Source organism: Dromaius novaehollandiae, chromosome 5 (assembly GCF_036370855.1).
Source record: "Dromaius novaehollandiae isolate bDroNov1 chromosome 5, bDroNov1.hap1, whole genome shotgun sequence".
Taxonomy (NCBI): Eukaryota; Metazoa; Chordata; class Aves; order Casuariiformes; family Dromaiidae; genus Dromaius; species Dromaius novaehollandiae.
In genome coordinates this window covers 8,632,505-8,648,860 of record NC_088102.1, presented here as the reverse complement: position 1 = coordinate 8,648,860, position 16,356 = coordinate 8,632,505, and the positions used below count along the sequence as shown (strand labels likewise).

The window sequence follows — 16,356 nt, the reverse complement described above, 5'->3', positions numbered from 1 at the left end:
CCAAATCATGCAATCCTGCACGCTTGGAAATGACGGAGCAGCTCCTTGCACACGTTCCCCCTGGCCCCGGTTCTTGGTGGTGATGGGGAAGGGAACGGGCCATGTGGTGCCCTGGCTGACACAAAGCCCATCCCTTCCTCTGCCCCGTCCTGCCTCCCTCCACGAGTGCCCACGGCTCCCCTTTCCAGCAACGCGATTTCTTGCATATAGCCAACCTCCTCCGCAGCGGATATGCCGCAGTTACTGTCCTCTCCTACTGCACAAGCTACATTTGCTGCTCATTTCTTTCCCTTTGGGTGTATATTATGACACTCTCTTGCGGCTTTTGAAGCATCTATCATCATAGATGAAAAAATAAGCTGTAATATCTGGGAGCTACACCTACGTTATTAAATAACTGAGACTAATCATGGAGAGCAGGGCTTTCTCTAGCTCAAAACACATAGCGTTGGTCTGGAGCGAGAGGCTGAATTTCATTCTGATAGGGTCCTTGGAGGGATGCTGGAGCCCACGGGCACCTCTTTCAGTGTAATATAAATATGACAAGATTGAAACACTTCCTGAGCTTCTTGCACAGGGACACACTTTCCTCCTTGGAGTTAATTTAAGTAGGCTGGAGCTAGAGGTAACCACGTTACGTAGTTACGTGTCTAAATGACTGTTGAAATGTTGTAAGAATTCGGGATTCTTTGTAAATCGGAAGCTGAATTTAGAGAGGAGTGAAAGCTCAGGGCACGAGCATTTCCCTGCCTCCTCTCTGAGCTACAGCGGACTGTCAATATTCATAACGTCCCTTTAAAACCAGCCCGAGCAGCAGAAATTACGCTCAGCTGTGGAATTCCCTCTGCTTGAACTAAATTTAAGCAGCCGCTCTGCAGTACAGGTATGCGAGGCAGCCGTCTCGCTCGCACCGATGCACACAGCTATTTTTGGCAATTTAACTGCCCAGTCAGTGATGCGTCTAGTCTGATGCAAGCTGGCATGCTTCACGTGATGCTCATACGGCAGACGCTGATGCTTGGCACAGAGTCTTGAATCTTCTCCCGCTTGCCATGCTTCTGCCTCTGCTTGCTGGTTTTAATCCTGTCTCTAGTCCGCAGGCAGTGAGCCCTGACTGCTTCAGCGGGAAGGATGGCATGATGCATGACCTTGGGTATGGCAGTGTTGGTGCTCTGCCTATCCCCCCCAAAGCTGTGCAGCGGTTCGGTGTGGAGAGCAGGAGCCCGGTGGCACTCTGCGAGCCTGGACAGACCGGTACGGTGTTCGGGCGTTGGATTCTGTACACCCTGTGTGCGGCTCTGAGTCGGTGGTGTTTTTCTTCCAGGAATTTTGCTGCATCGTGACTTAAAGGTCATCTTTCTCCTGGCTTGTGAAAGAAGTTGACCTCAATCCCACCACTGCTCAGGGGTCCTTGCTTAAAGGGGCTGATCGCGCGATGAGCGTACGGGGGGCAGACCGTGCCGCTTGGTTCATCCCAAGTTCAAAACATTACTGGGAAAGGCCCAATAAATCCCTTCGGAGGAGGTGTCTCCTCCAGCGCTGCTGTCTCATTTCCCCCCCTCCGAATTCCCCCAGGGCTTGTCATCAGCGTTAATCTGGCCGGCGCAGTTCACGCCGCCCCGGCCTGCTCCGCTCCCCGGCAGGGAGAGACTTCCTGCGCCTGAGTCAGTGCGAGGGCAGGAACGGGAACGAGCAGATGGAAACAAACCCCGGCTCCGCGAACGCATCGCATCCTCCCCGGGTGCACAAACAGGGAGCGAGGCTCTGCCCTGCTGCTGTCAGCTCGTTTCGCAGGCGCCCGCCGTGCCCGGGCCCATCGCTCCGCACTTATCTGCAGAAAGCACGTTTGCTTCCCAGCCGTCCAGCCTGTTGCACGTTTCCTTTTTTAAACACGGCTGACGGGCGCTGGCTTGCGGCGCAGAGGCTCGTGTTTAGGGAACGACAGGCTCGCTTCCAGCGCTGGGATCACTGAGGCTCAAATTACAGTGCTTAGGAAATGCCCATAAAACACGGGGACGTTAGGCGCGCTCCGGATAAAGGTACATCACGGTGAGTCAGATTTGCTGTTTGCCCTGCAGCTCGCGGCTGAAGCACGCTGAATAACCGCCCGGCTGCCTGAGCGGCCGTGTGCGCTGCTGGGAGAGGAAAACACGGAGGTGCGCGATGTGCTCATGGCTCGGTCTGCTACGGCCCACTTTGAGCAACGTCTCCTCCAAAATCCCTCCGAAATCCCTCCGTCCAAGATGTGCCCTAATCTCCAGATGATGCTTGCTAGTGTGCTAGCTGCTGCTAGTGCAGTTTCTGTTATCGACAGCTCAGAAGGAAGGAAGCACATCCTTTGGTCCCGTATGAAAGCCACAAGACGTATTCCTCCTTGGACGACTGAGATTACAGTGCGAGCTAAATCCAGTTCATCTGCAAACTGCTTCTGGGGGCATAAATGTCAAAACCGCTCGTAGGATGGTTGCTGTACGCACGGGGACTTGCAGACAGCAGACGCTTCTGCTGACAGGGCAGGCGAAAGGCAGGGAGATGTGGTGACGGGCATGTTTTTCCCCGGCACAGGACATGGATGCAGTGCTTGCGTCTACGGCTTTGTGGGGCCATGTTACAGCCTTCGCAGTTGCATGACTCGCTGTGTGACGCTCTCTGTAAAGAGACTGTTTGTCCCTTTAAATGCCACTTACTATAAAATCATGGAAAAGCTTAGAAGCCAGTGTTGACGTTAATACAAACAGATCTAAAAAAACTTCTAGTAGGGTTCCACAGATAAACACTTTGGCCCTCATCTTGCGGTTGGACGTGTGTGGGCAGATGCTTGTGCTCCTGCGGAGCCTGCCTGACTTCAGGAGCAGCACACACGTGCTCTTAAGTCAGCTGTTTGCCTGGAGCTTTTTGCTGGGCTGGGCCTTAGCGTGGCGTTTTGAAAAGCAGCTGAACGATTTGAGAGCGCAAGTCCATGGGTTCTCCGTGGGAACGGTACTTCATAAGCAATGTGGGCTCTTTGCAAACTCTCTTTGCTTTATTATTTAAAAAGTATTGCCTAAAAATTTCCATTTTGGGGGGAGGCTAATGCAAGAAACTGTGTAGGTGCCTCGTTCTCAAAGCCTCCTGCACCGCACTGTTAAGAACATTCGGTCAACACGAATGGAGGTGTCAGGAAACACTGTCACTTCTGAAAATTTTGTCATCTGCATTTTGCAGCAGGCAAAGATTATAATTCATGAAGCATTGTTTTGCTGGTTCTGCTTGCTATAATATCTTTTCAGAGCTGACTTTGATTTCTTCAAAAGATTTCTCTACAGAGAATCCTCATTTTTTATAATGGGAGATTACAGGTTGTGGCTCCCTCTATTAATTGTGCTTTAATTATTAATCAGGCTATTAGAAATTGGAAAATAATGTGGTCTTGAAATGACAGTCTTAGCTGATTTCATTATGTTAAAGGAGTCTTCGTGTAGAATAAATAGACTAACAGGAATTTTCCTCACCAAAGCAGCATTCACACTCTTCCATCCCACTGAATCCTACCTTGTTACCAATCACTGGGACCCAAATTTTGCAAATTCATGCAAACCCCTCATCTTCAACCTACCAGACCCCAACCAGCTCAGGGATGAATTTTGCATAAAGTATACAGAAATTCATGGGATTTGCGTAGATTCTATTTTGTTGCTTATTCACTCAGTCTTGGAGGATGCAAAATTGAATTAGTCATCTAAAAATAAGATTAAGCTGAACTGAATCTTGAACTTCACTCAAACTCTTTAATGGCAAATCAGGCTTTAAAATAATAGTTGAACACTGTTGGTTTCAGATATTAGGACTTGTGTTCTGAGTGCACCCAAGTATTTTTTTTGCCAGAACTGAGTGAACACAGTTCCAGTGAGGTTTTTGACAGTAGCTCCAGGACTTTCAGTGTGGGCACACTACTTATGTCTTAAAGACACTCTGGCTAGAAAATGCCCTAGAAGTTTGTCCTGCCACAGAGGCCGTTTGTACTTCTTTCAATGATACATATAGGAGGTGTGCTCTCATGAGGTATCTGTTCCTAAAAATCTTCCCTTCCAGGCTTTTCAAGGTCATGCTTCAACACGAGACTTGAAAATCTTAAATGTCAGCACACAGTGGGACAATCTGTTAAGCACACTCAGAGTCTAAGTAAATTGCCGCTTTTTGTTCATCGTGTTAGCTTAAAAACTTAAAGAAATACAGCCAACTTTGCTACCAGATTTAGTGCTATCCAGCCCGCTCTTTTCCTGACATAGTGACTTTTGCATGTATGCCCAGAGCACCCTGCTTATCACTCAGGTAATGTTTTCTTTGTGTGATATTTCAGCATTTCTTAAGTCTCTCTTCATCTGAATCCCACTGAGTCATGGGTAAAGTCCTGTCAATTGGACTTTAAAGCAGGAACTGGCTTTTAAGATGCCCTTTCTCGTTTGAGCTCGACACTGACTGTAGATTGCAACATATTGGACTGCAAGAATAAAAATAGCCCAGTAATGAGGGTTGCCTTTCACCCCTTCACCCCTAGAAGTGAGATTCCTGTGCAAAGTACACATCTCCCCTCTGCACTCACTTATGGTCTGGTTTGGGAGAGCCTTCCCTGGGGTGGTGACGATACTTTGCTTAAGAGCTGCGGCTTTCAATATGCGAACAAATCACGAACCTTGTCGGATGGTTTAAACTGGTGTTTGAAGTTAGCCAGAGCAGCAGAAATCACTCCTTTGGAGCTCTGTCCTGCGATAAATGTCAGCAGCTTTACGCGCGTTAGGTGCCAGCCGGGTATGGCTGACACCACTGCTGTGGATCAGAAATCACCTCGGCAAGTAGCACGTGGCCAGCGTGATCCAACACCAAATGACAACCTACATTTCGGGCTCTCGAGTCACCAGGGCAGAGTCCCCTGTGCTCTGCTGGTGAGCTCACGGGCTGCATGTGAAGGTGAATAAAGACGATTTCTGCTAATCCTGCCGTCTGGGATGTGCTCTTGCCTTCAGCCCAGAGATGCTGATCATGTCTTATGTGGCTGAGGAAAATAGCAGAAAGGAGGGGAAAAAAGGGTGCAGGAGAAGGCTTTCCAAAGTACGAAGCACTAGAGAAAGTGTAGACCAAGGCTCATTTCATTGTCATTGTTTAAATACATGGTAAAGGTTCACCCCAGAAAAGAGGCGGGTTTGCACTGTACGTAGATGTGTGCGTGCTGCGCTTGGAACATACTGGGGACTCCGTCTACTGCGAGCAGCGAGACCGAACTTTGCAGAACATGAAAACCAGCCAATGTCTCCACTGCATAAAACATACTTAGGAAAATGGCTCTGTTGTATCCAGCTTTCCAGATTTAATACAAAAAGACTGCATTGTATTTTCCAGGCACTGCCTGAATGCAAATTGTTAAATAGGGTTAATATGGCTCTTTTGCTTCCACAACTTTTCTTCTTACAGTCCCTGCTTACTAAAATGCTAAGTTATTCATTGAAATTCCACCTCCAGGGGAACAGCCCTCAATCAGCAGTCCACAAGAAAACAGAGCGAGCTGTGACAGCGAAAGCATTGTGACGAGCTTCTCTATGCTCTGTTGATTTTTTTTTGAAAATTTTCCATTATTTTGGCTAAGAGATCAGTGCCGTTCTGTAATCTCGGTTGTGCCTTTGATTCTCTATTATCAAGCAAAACATAATATCATGTAAAACAAACACCAGAATCAGAAACCAGTCCTTGGATAGCTTGGGAAGGGCCTGTTTTAATATTTTTTTTCCAAAGATTCTGCGACCCAAGCAGTAATGAGTTACCTTACCCATCTGGCCCTATGGATTTAGATGTATATAGTTTTTCACACAAGAGTTTTGCGCAGAATTTCCCAAGAAGGATTTTCTAAGAGCACTGCACAGGAGGGAAGTACCCTGGATTCATAGTTCAGTTCTCCTCTCCCTCTCCTCCCTGTCTCTTTAGATTTAATTATTACCTTTTGTCCTTATTCCTTTGACTAATAACCTTTAAAAGAACATAAATGCTTTTAGTGCCATACAGAGAAAACTCTCAGCTAATGCAATGAGCTTCTATGAAGAGGAGGATCTGAGGCTAGAACATGTCTTTAGGCATATTTTTGAGAAGGGACTAGGTAAGAAGAGTGTCCCAGGAAGCCTCCTGGCTCAATCGCAGGGTGCATGGTGGAGGAGAGGCGAGCAGAGGTGCTGGGGGCAGTCCTTCTGGGCTGGTGCCACGCAGGAGACAGCTACGGGGGCTGCTTGGTGGTGGCCGAAAATTGTGGGTATAAACCAGCTTTGACTTCTTCTCTTACTGTGAGACTCCCTTTTATTTTGAAGAGATTCACCTCCTCCAGGTTTGACTGTGGTGGAATTATGCCTGCTTTCCACAGTTTGAGGCAGGCCATGATATTTTATAGAGCTGAAACGGATTGTGAGGAGGAGGAGGAGGAGAGAGGAAGAAAACAAAAAGGCAGAGGGGGAGGATGTAGACAACACAGCAGAAAACGAGGACTATATCCTAGCTTTATTTAACTGCAGCTTTGAATGGCTGGGAAACGACACCAGAACCCTTACAAAGGCAGAAAATGTGTTTCAGGGTATAATTACATGGTTACAGTGTAGTGATATGGATAATTATCACCATGTAAAAAAGCCTTTTAATCCTCTTTCTTTTTTTGTATTATGGCTATTCCATGGATCATACCACCACATTCATGGGTGATACCATCCACTTCAGGATTTGGAGGTTACTTGTTTTTTTGCATCAGTCACTACAAGTTGTTGCTGCTTATTTGTTGAGAACAACTCACTGGCAAATATTACAGCTGGAGACAAAAACAGCTGTATGCTGGATCCTGATACACATATTCACTGCAAATGCAGCGGTAGTCCCAGGAGATGCAAATGCTGGCCCACTTGGCCAAGGCTATCAGGATCTGGCCTGGCACACCACATTTCATTCAATGAGTGGCAATATCTCATCTGATCCATGTGGACATTATGTGAAGCAAAGTCCTAAATTTCAAGCCCTGTAACTTGCACATACATTCCCGCCACCCACCAGAGACTAGTCAGATGCTGGTTAGAACATGCACTTGAGATTATGCTTGCCTTGGACTTGGAGATATACGGGTGTGCTTGTTTATGTGAGATCTGGGAGAACAAAGGCTAATTAAATCCCACCCTTCCAATAGCATATATATTTTTTCAACCCTGAAGCAAATTTTCTATGTCTGTGTGTTTTGGCTTTTAAACTCAATAGCCTGCAGGCGTCAGCCACGTCAGCAAAGAAATGGAAAGCTCATTATTACACTGTTAAAAGGTTTAAATCTTAAAAACAGAGGCTATAATAACTGAAAATGGGATATCAAAGACATGCCCTTCTACTTGATCCTTCACTGCATTCAGGCTGGGGGATGCTGTGAAGGGTGTTTTACTGTGCATAGACTATCCGACCATCACAGTATGTTGAGGGTATAATGGCTTGTTTTGGATCTTATTGTATGTTCTTATTCAACCAGATAAACAGGGTGAAAACGGATAGTATGACTTTCAGAGGTAAAGAAGCCCTGCTGGGCCGTGTGAACTAGTGGTCACTCCCTGCCCCATCTTGCTCTGAATAGAGTATCTGCAGTGACGGAGATGCCACAAAAATTTCGCAGGACAATTTACTCAGTTTTACAATTGGCCTGTAGATTATATTACTCTTTTTCCTAAAACACTGTTCTAAATTTTGGGCTGTTGGAAGTTGTTTAGGCCATTCTGAATGGACTCCTGAAAAAAATGTTCCATCTTTCTGCCGTAAGCTTCCTATTCTCTGTTCCTTACTGGTTCCACTAGACTATTACCTTGCTGTTCTGGATTATTTTCTTCCATATGTTCCCCAGCCTAGACACTTACACTGATGGAAGCTTTTTCCTGCAGACTTTGTCTTCTAAACCTCCTATTATTTTTGTGATCTTCTGGGTTATTTCCCATTTCAATAGCGTTCTTCAGAAGGCCACGTGTGGCTGATTTGATCCACAGTGAGATAATTCCAACCTGGTCTTACAGGACACACATTTCCACTGTGATATCTTGTCTAGTATTAATCCTCCTGGCATCAGCGTCCTTCCCTGCGCTTATGCTGCTTGGTCCTGCGTGTAGTGCCTGTTTGTGCTCGTCTGAGTACACTGCTTTCTCAGATGTATGCAGGTCAGTCAGACGGGGAATACTATTTCTGAACCAGTGAGGATGCGGCCACCAAAAGCAAAATGTCTCAGTCACGTAACTGTTTCTACGTAAGCAGCAATCAAGGCTTTATCTGCATGTATGTCCTTTGGAGGAAGTCTCCTGTATCCTGTGTTGTTGGTTCCCTAGGGGAAATATATCTGCTAGGAGCTGATCCTCTGGGGATTCACAGCTCCCTCGAGGAAGGCATCTCTGAGCCAAAGCCACCAGTGCAGCTGATCCCCGTTACTCTTACAGGGGCTGGATCCACAGATGAGGGTGGAAGGATTGCTGGTCCGAAGCCAAGGCAAGGCGATCTGCAGACATGTGACGTTGTCCTGTTTGTGCCCTTCAGTGTGTGATGGTCGTTGAGGTGTGTGCAGTGTGGTCAGGGGTTAAAAACACAAGCCACAGGTATAAAATTGGAATTGCAGAAGAGAAATAGATTTTTCAGCTGCTGGGCCTGGGTATACAGGTACCTCCAAAATTTTGTTAGGTTTCTAGGTTCTCCGGACAATTATATCAATGCTAGTCTTTAAAAAGGAAACCTTAGAAAGCCTGGCTGGCTGGTGTAGCTCACAGAACCCTGCCAGGTGCTCTTTGCCAGTCAGAAGTGAAAAATATGGTCAGCATTTAGGAGACTTCTAAATTAAACAGCAGCAATAGTCCACACACCCTTGATTTTGAGACGTGGCAGTGGTATTTAAAAATGCATCGGTCCTAGTGAGAGAGGCTGTGGGACATGGTACTCTTTCCCAAGGTTTGCTTCTAACCCCGTGGATGTTTTTTAGGCATTCCCATGTGTCCTCCTGAAGTTTGCAGTCTGCATCTGATTGAGCCAGTGATGTGAGCTGGTGTCGGAGCCCACGCAGAGCATATAGTGCCTGACTGTTAAAAATGAAACTTGCTGATCCCAAACAGCCTAGGGATTTTACATCACCTGTGAGGTACCAGGAATTACTTTGATTTTTTACTTCCACCTCACCACGGGAAGAGACCTATCTCTAAGTCTTCAACTCAAGTAGTCTTGGTCTGCTAACCCGGTGTAATTCATGCAAACCCGAAAGAGGAGGGTGATCTTTTCCACTCTCTGTAGGCAGGCAAACAAAAAGGTTTGGATCGCTTTAATGGGCCCTGATGAGACACAAGAATGGCATCATTTCATCTGCGTCTGAGTGCTTCAGCACAGACACAACATTGAACTGATGGCAGAAGCGTGTGGCAGCAATTACTGCCATGAGAGTTGCTCTGGAAGGAAGCACAAAAAATTCATTTAACTCTCACTCACCACCGTAAGTTAATTTGGACATGTTATATTCCCAGCACAGTTATAAATTTAAAATTAAGCACAGCCAGGGCTGTAGCTGAAGAGGGACTGGATGGTGCAACCGATCAAAATGTGCTCCAGAATATACTGCAGTGTAGTTTACAAAAAGCTGCCTTTTAAATCTTGTGCCTACAATCTATTTCTTTCTGGAACGAAGTATGGTGCTTCCAGCCTACAATATGAAGTGAGTCATAATATTGCCATTCTGCTCCCAGCGTAATTGGAACATACCTATGGTATGAAGTGGGAGAAATATTTGGCTAAGAAAGCTCCAGAATTTTTTTAATGTACTGTCAAGACATGCTTAATAAATGGAGAGTATTATTTTTGCATTGCGTAATACAGACTTTGCTCATTCTGGGGTTGTTTCAGCAAAACACGTAAGCGTGCGCTTATCTTTAATTAGTATTTAAGCCAAGAAAACTGTTAACATACTTATGGGAAGTACTTTCCTAAGGGTTAGGCTTCTTAACACGCATGGAGTTAAACATGTGCTTACACCTTGCTGAGTGGGGCCTGTTGAAGACTTGCAGGGAGATATGGAGGGCAGGAACACAGGGAGATGGATAAGGGGCTTGCTTATGTCGTGAGGCAGAAAATGGTCCTTCGCCTGCCTGGGGCATTCAGGAGATTAAATTTGCTGTTTTTTTCACAGTTTATGACAACACTTCAGGTGATCGCAGCCTCTCAAGGTGAGGCGCATGGGGAATACTGCAGCCAGGACCAAGTGGCAGAAAGCACTTGTGCTTGGAACAGCTTGTGGTCCTTCACCCTGTATGTTTGCCGTTGCCATAAGGACGGACTTCAGTAGTATCTGACTATTAATAATATCCCACTATTCAATAGTATCTGAGGGAAATAAAGGCAAACAGAGCTCAGAGACAGCTCCAGCATAGGAAGGCAGCCCTGTGAGGCTTTCCTCGCTCACCTAAGCCATTCTTCTCAACTGTTCAACAGGTTTCTTGTGTGAGCAAAACCTCCCACACGGGCCAGGATTCACCAGTCCGGCTGTAAGAAGCGGCGTGAAGAGGAATGAAGGGAAAGCCTGGCTGTCCACCTGGAAAGGTTGTGACACAGAGCGTGAAATCCTCATCCCAGTGATGGCAACGGGCATTTTGCTGCTGCCTTCAGCAGGCCGGGATTGCATTCCCTGTGCATGAACAGACGGTGCAGTGAAGAGGGGAATGAGTGCATTATACATGGCCAACTAGGAAATGCTTTGGCAAAGGAAACAGGGCTTAAACCTTGCACTCCTCCAGGCGAAAAATAAAGGAAGGAGTAATCTGTGTTCACATGAGGAGGCAGGCAGCGTGACTCTCGAGTAAAGCTTAGTTCTGTAGCACAGGTGACCTGGCCTTGCAGCCTGCTGCGGTGGTGACCTTCCCAATGGCTGTATTTCCCTCCAAGAAAAAGGGAATATCGAGACAAACCTGCTTTTCAAGAAAAACCTGATGAACTCTCATGTAATGCTGCTGTTGTACTGGAGGCTTTCTATGGGTTGAACTTAATGTCTTGCTTAGAATACGCTATTCTTCAATATTAACTACTGTAACTATTATCTGCTGCGATGCCTGCTGTCTATAGGGCTTTAATGATCAAGATCAACTAAAATAACACTTTAACACTGGTTATTGAACCCTTGGTATCATTTTATTTTTAGTGTTTGATAGTATGGGATGAATTGTTTAAAGTTATATGGCATACACATTATTATGCTGTGCTCACATTTGAAGTACAGTTTTTGAACAAACATCCCAGAAGTCTCTATTGGTAACAAGAGCTCACAGAATCAGAGAGCTAACGAACACTTAAACATTTGAACCCTCCAGAGTGTGAAAAAATAATGGCCAGCTGGTGCCATTTCAGCTGGGAAAGCAGTGAGCAAACAGCAAAGATACGTGAATTAAATCTTGTTTATACAACACCACCGAGGACTGCTAAGAAACTGGTTTGAATTGGTTTTCAGGACAAAGAGGTTTCTCAAAACCTCTGCCCTTTCTGAATAGTAGCATTCCTCTGTAAAAGCAGGATATTCAGACTTGGAGTTTGGGAGCAGGTTCTGGTAAACAGAGGGATCTACCACTACCGAGACCCTCAGAAAAAAGAAGAGATGAAAAAACTGTCAGGAAATGCATGCCTATATATCGCTCTAAACTCTTTTCTTTCTGCTAAAATGCTAAAAGGTTACTGCTGTGTTCGTAAAGGCAGTTTGGCTTGTCTGAACAGACACCTCGTTGTGTAGCAAACTGCTTGATAAAGTCAGACATTTCAGAGGGTGTCAGCTAGTTACCTGGTCAATGATGGATCGATAACCAGTCACGCAGTGCTAGTATAATCCAGGGGAAAAATACATGTCCTCTTGTAATCATAGGGGAATGCTGGGGACAAGTTCATGTGCTCCTACGTATCGTTTCATCATCACAAGCTTATTATTTCCTTGTAAGTCTTTAACAAGGAGAAACAATATATTTGAGATTCGTCTCAGGGCCAGATCCTTTTGAACAAGCCTTCAGCCTGTGTCGTCACGCGTGCCCTTCGCTCCATGTTCACTCACCTCTGACAGGCAATTTCTCTACCGGAGGGTGTGTGGACGATGCCAATTTGCATTAACCGTGAGTTTGTTTCAGCAAACTTGGTTTCCTTCATAAACATTTTTCTCCAGAGTTTTTTTCCCACCCTTATTCCTTCAGACGTATTGATCTCTGTAGGCTTAGTTCTTCCTAGTTTAAGATCTGTTTTCTTTTAAAACTAGCTACATGTCTGGGAAATATATACCCTGGTGTTCCAAGAGGGCAGAGGGAGGTATTTCTAGAAGTAGCAAGATGACAAACAAATAGAGAGAAATTCTGGTCTTTGCTACCTTAGTGTAAACTCAGCCCATAGATCTTTTTTTCAGAACTGAAGTTTCCCATCTGTCAATTGGTGGATATAAATCCCAGCGGATGTTGAAGAGTCATCTGGAGTGCGTCCATTGTACTGCTATTGTCAGTGATCATCACCCAGTTACCATATATTTTTGTTGAGCTAAGGGAATTTGTGGTCTTTCCTCCAAATGGGTGACTGCAAAAATTGCGGTAAGTCTAATGTCATCTTCTACAGCTCCTAAAATCTCTCACACCGAGACTCCTGCTTAGCGCCTATATTTCGGTAGCCAAAGGTTTAATGAGCATCTAGGCAAGCCATTTTGTAAAGTAATGGGATGCATGCTGAGGGATGGGCTCTCTGCAATGCTGCAAAAGAGACCCTAATGTCTACGACTAAGCCTGTGGGTTATGGAAGAATGAGGAACCTTCAGCAGTTCAGGAAGTTGAAAGGGTGGATTTGAACCTCCTGGGAATAAAAATGAGGAAGGGAACCCGAAGGACTTCTTTTCAAAACTCCTGTTGAATGTGAATGGGTGCCCACATGGTGCCTTTAAAAAATTCCAACCTAAATTTTTTGATGAGGAAGAAAGAGAAGATTTTCCACACCCTGACATCCGGCCACAGCTAGAGCAGAGGTGCCCAGACAAGAGAGAAAAGTCTCCTAGCCAGCTATACCTGTGCTACCCCAGAAGTGACTGTTGTATAGTGTGAATTCCAAGATGCAGCTTCATTCTGGGCTTTGCATGTTTTTTTCAAGTTGGTGTTTATTTTGTCTGATCTGCTCTGACTTTCTGGTTCCTGTTACTGTTCTCTCCTATTGTTGCTGTTGAACTCCAGCCCTTGCTGGGATTATGGTGGAGCTGCTTTTGTCTGAGGAGATATATAGGAGATTTTTGAAAATTGGTATGCAAGGAGAAAAGCAGGGGTGGCACCATTTTGCTTTTGAGGCCCATTCTCACCTTTTATCTCCTGAGTTCTCTCTTCTGGAATGTTTTTTAATCAGAGTTTTTTATTGTCCTAGTGCTGGTGGTTGCTCCAGAACATTTGCTGCCCACTGTCCCGTGCAGGGCACGGAGCAGCCAGGCCCTGGCCCTGTGCTGGAATGCCATATACATTCCTCTGCTGATCAACCTCTTTCTCTTCTGTACATACTATTAAAAAAAGGAGGGAAAAAAAGCTCGTTTATTACCCCCAGTAATTAACTGGGGTTGCATCAGTGCAACGGTGAATGGCATTTGGGTCGTTGTCTTTATTTAACAGCATGCATCCGTGCAAATGACTGGATGAAAATTCCCTGAAGTGGGAACTATAGGCACTTCTCTAACTTCTTATGTAAACTGATAAACTTAAAAAATTATAGAAAAGAAGGAAATTTAGAGAAAAATCCCCAAACATATAGCTTCTTTGTAATCTAATAAGTCTTTCCTTGACAAAAATAAATTACACAAGCATGAATATATAAACATTTCCTTGCATCTCCTGCCAATATATAAGGGAAAATTGATCTTGTTTCTTGAGAAATTATCTGTTGTGTGTCATGATTTACTTCTATCTGATTTCTTAGGAAATTAGCAGTTTGCATAGAAATATGTGAAGGAAATTATCTGCTTCCTTCACTTATTTTATTGATCTTTTATTATAGTCAACACATTCCTTCACTTCAAGGTTCTCCTTTGGCTCATATTTGTTTAGCCACAGCTCTACGATTCGTCCAAAAGCAGTTAAACCTGGCAATTTGCATGAGTGTTGAACGGGATTGCCTAAAAACTACTTGCTCCATTTTTCAGTATCAAAATGTGTTTACCAAGATTTCCTCATACTGAAGATCGTAAGACTAAAAGTTATGTATTATGGCAACAAGCAAAAATATTTACAACTAATAGAGAATATATCTAATTATAGTTACTCACACCCACCACTCCCCCTGGGAAATGAACCCAGCGTCTTTCCGGATATACTTCTAGCTATTCTAGGAAGAAAATCCATTAGGAACTGTCGGTAGTGATTTCTCATTGCTTCTGATGACTCTGTTTTTATTCTTGCTTGGCAGCTCACAGTGGGAGCGTGTTAAGGAGGGTTGCCCGTGCAGGAGAGCTGAAATCCAGTGTGCCTCACAGGTACTCCAGATGAACTTCCTTATGTCGGAGGTAAGGCACAGTAGGGAACACAACCCTGAGCCCTCTGCTGAGACGCTCGTGGGAAGGACAGGCTGCTATTTTAGCTTCGGGCTAATGGAGTGAGCCCTTTCCATCCTTGCTGTTAACATGACAGATAAAAGACAGGCAGCTACATGAGGGGACTGTGAAAGTAACCCCACAGTAAGTGCGCTTGGAAGTGGGGATATAGGTTGATTTCCAAGCTCACACTAATTGCACACAACCTAATTCCCCTTGCTACAATGGTGTTCTTCCTAATTTAATCTGGCATGTGCTCCATATCAGGCCCTTTACTTCATATTTCCTCCATACTCTATAAACAGCATCATTAGAACGTGACACTTCCGTCCACAGACACTGGGAATCGCAGCCGAAATCCCTGTTCCCACGTCACTGACTGTGGAGACTGTTCTCTGGAGCAAGACTGCATGTCACAGAGAGAGGCTGAGCTCTGAAAACCTTTCAGAGACACTTTCGCTAACTTCTTTCTCCTGGAAATAAAATCTATGTGGTCTTGGTAAGTAGAAATGTGAATTTATTGGACAGTAAAACAGAAGGTCATCAGAGGAGAAGAGGAGAAAAAAACCCTGTAGGTAGCATATACCAGGCAGATTTAAAACAAAAGTAATGGCACTTGGTTCAAAGGCTGTTTTCCCTTTTCCTAAGCACTGCCCTGGTTTGCCAAGACTTGTAAGGATTGTCAGCCTCTCCTATCACCATTACATCTCTTCATATTGAGAGAAAGTAAAACCATACCTGAACTCATCCTATCTGAAGCGTTTTCCTAGGAAAATTTGTCTTTGTTGCACAAGCATTTCTTTTAGTGGAAGTGGGAGGAAGCCTGCCTTTGGATAACAATGATTACAACATAATAACTGTAAAATGGATGATAACAGCAACCAACTAGAACTGGCCAGGGGATGATAATTCAGCTCTGTGACAACTTCTGAGGTTTTACGATTTGCTTTCATTTTACAATGGAATGAAAACAAAACCTTCAGATATTATGTTTTCAATTTAGGTCTTTCTTGCTGCACTGTCAGAAACAACCAGAGTGCCCTGGACCTCAAGAATCTGGCCTTCAAAATATTTAAAAAATGTTTCAACTTTGATGAATCAGCATTTTCTCCTCGTGGGATAGCTTGTTAAAAATGTTTAGCCAGAACTTCTGCTAACCCCAAAACTTCAAAATCATGAGTCATATCCCCTAAAACATAATTGTTACAAATCAGTTGTTTTATGGTTTATGGATTTTTTTTAATGTACCTTTTCCCTCCATCCTCTAAGGATGCTCATTTGCTTCCCACCCTCCTCTTTTTTTTTTTTGGTCTTTTCTTGTTTCTCTTGCAGCTCATTAGTGCCTTGACCTTCCCCAGCTTATGCACAAGGTGCTATGATTAAATAATGTTTCTCTGGTGTGCTGTGGCAGAGGTATGCCAGGAAAGAGGTGGAACCACAGGGTTGCTGGATTGCTCTAGTGGTCACTGTGGGGTGGTCCTGCTGGAGTCCTGTAAAGCCCTGTCTGGCTGCTATTTGGCCTTTCCTCCTCCAGGATGGCATTTTCTACTGGGCAGAGTTGGCATCTCTGAGAAGGAAGGAACATCTGTTGCCGTGCCCTGACCAGCTGCAACCCCAGCTAGTGCTGCAGAAATTGGAGGAGTTGGCCACACCACGGTAATAATTATCACTCGGTCCTTGTGGGGCAGCCACTATGCATGGTATGTCTGTGGTTTGGTTTTGGACCCAGCTTGCTGAGAGATGGCCCTGCGGGACCCATACGTGTGTTGGCCAGCCCCGCACCCTGCGGT

At 45.0% G+C, this 16,356-nt stretch overlaps 1 protein-coding gene and 1 long non-coding RNA gene across 7 annotated transcripts in view; one reads left to right on the top strand and one right to left on the bottom strand.

The window, feature by feature from the left end:
* RHOJ (ras homolog family member J) overlaps positions 1–16,356 on the bottom strand; it is a 55,328-nt gene that overhangs the window by 26,661 nt on the left and 12,311 nt on the right. The window lies entirely within an intron of this gene.
* The window catches only part of LOC112991516 (uncharacterized), a 46,174-nt gene that overhangs the window by 24,034 nt on the left and 5,784 nt on the right, over positions 1–16,356 (top strand). For 2 of the 6 annotated variants that reach the window (XR_010389289.1, XR_010389287.1), the window contains exons 2-6: positions 10,486–12,140; positions 12,425–12,602; positions 14,443–14,539; positions 14,903–15,065; positions 16,101–16,222. This is a non-coding gene — a long non-coding RNA (uncharacterized LOC112991516). Of the gene's footprint in view, positions 1–8,459; positions 8,575–8,992; positions 9,149–10,485; positions 12,141–12,424; positions 12,603–14,442; positions 14,540–14,902; positions 15,066–16,100; positions 16,223–16,356 lie in introns of all 6 variants that reach the window. The other 4 variants (XR_010389288.1, XR_010389291.1, XR_003261316.2 and 1 more) reach the window with 4 other exon arrangements.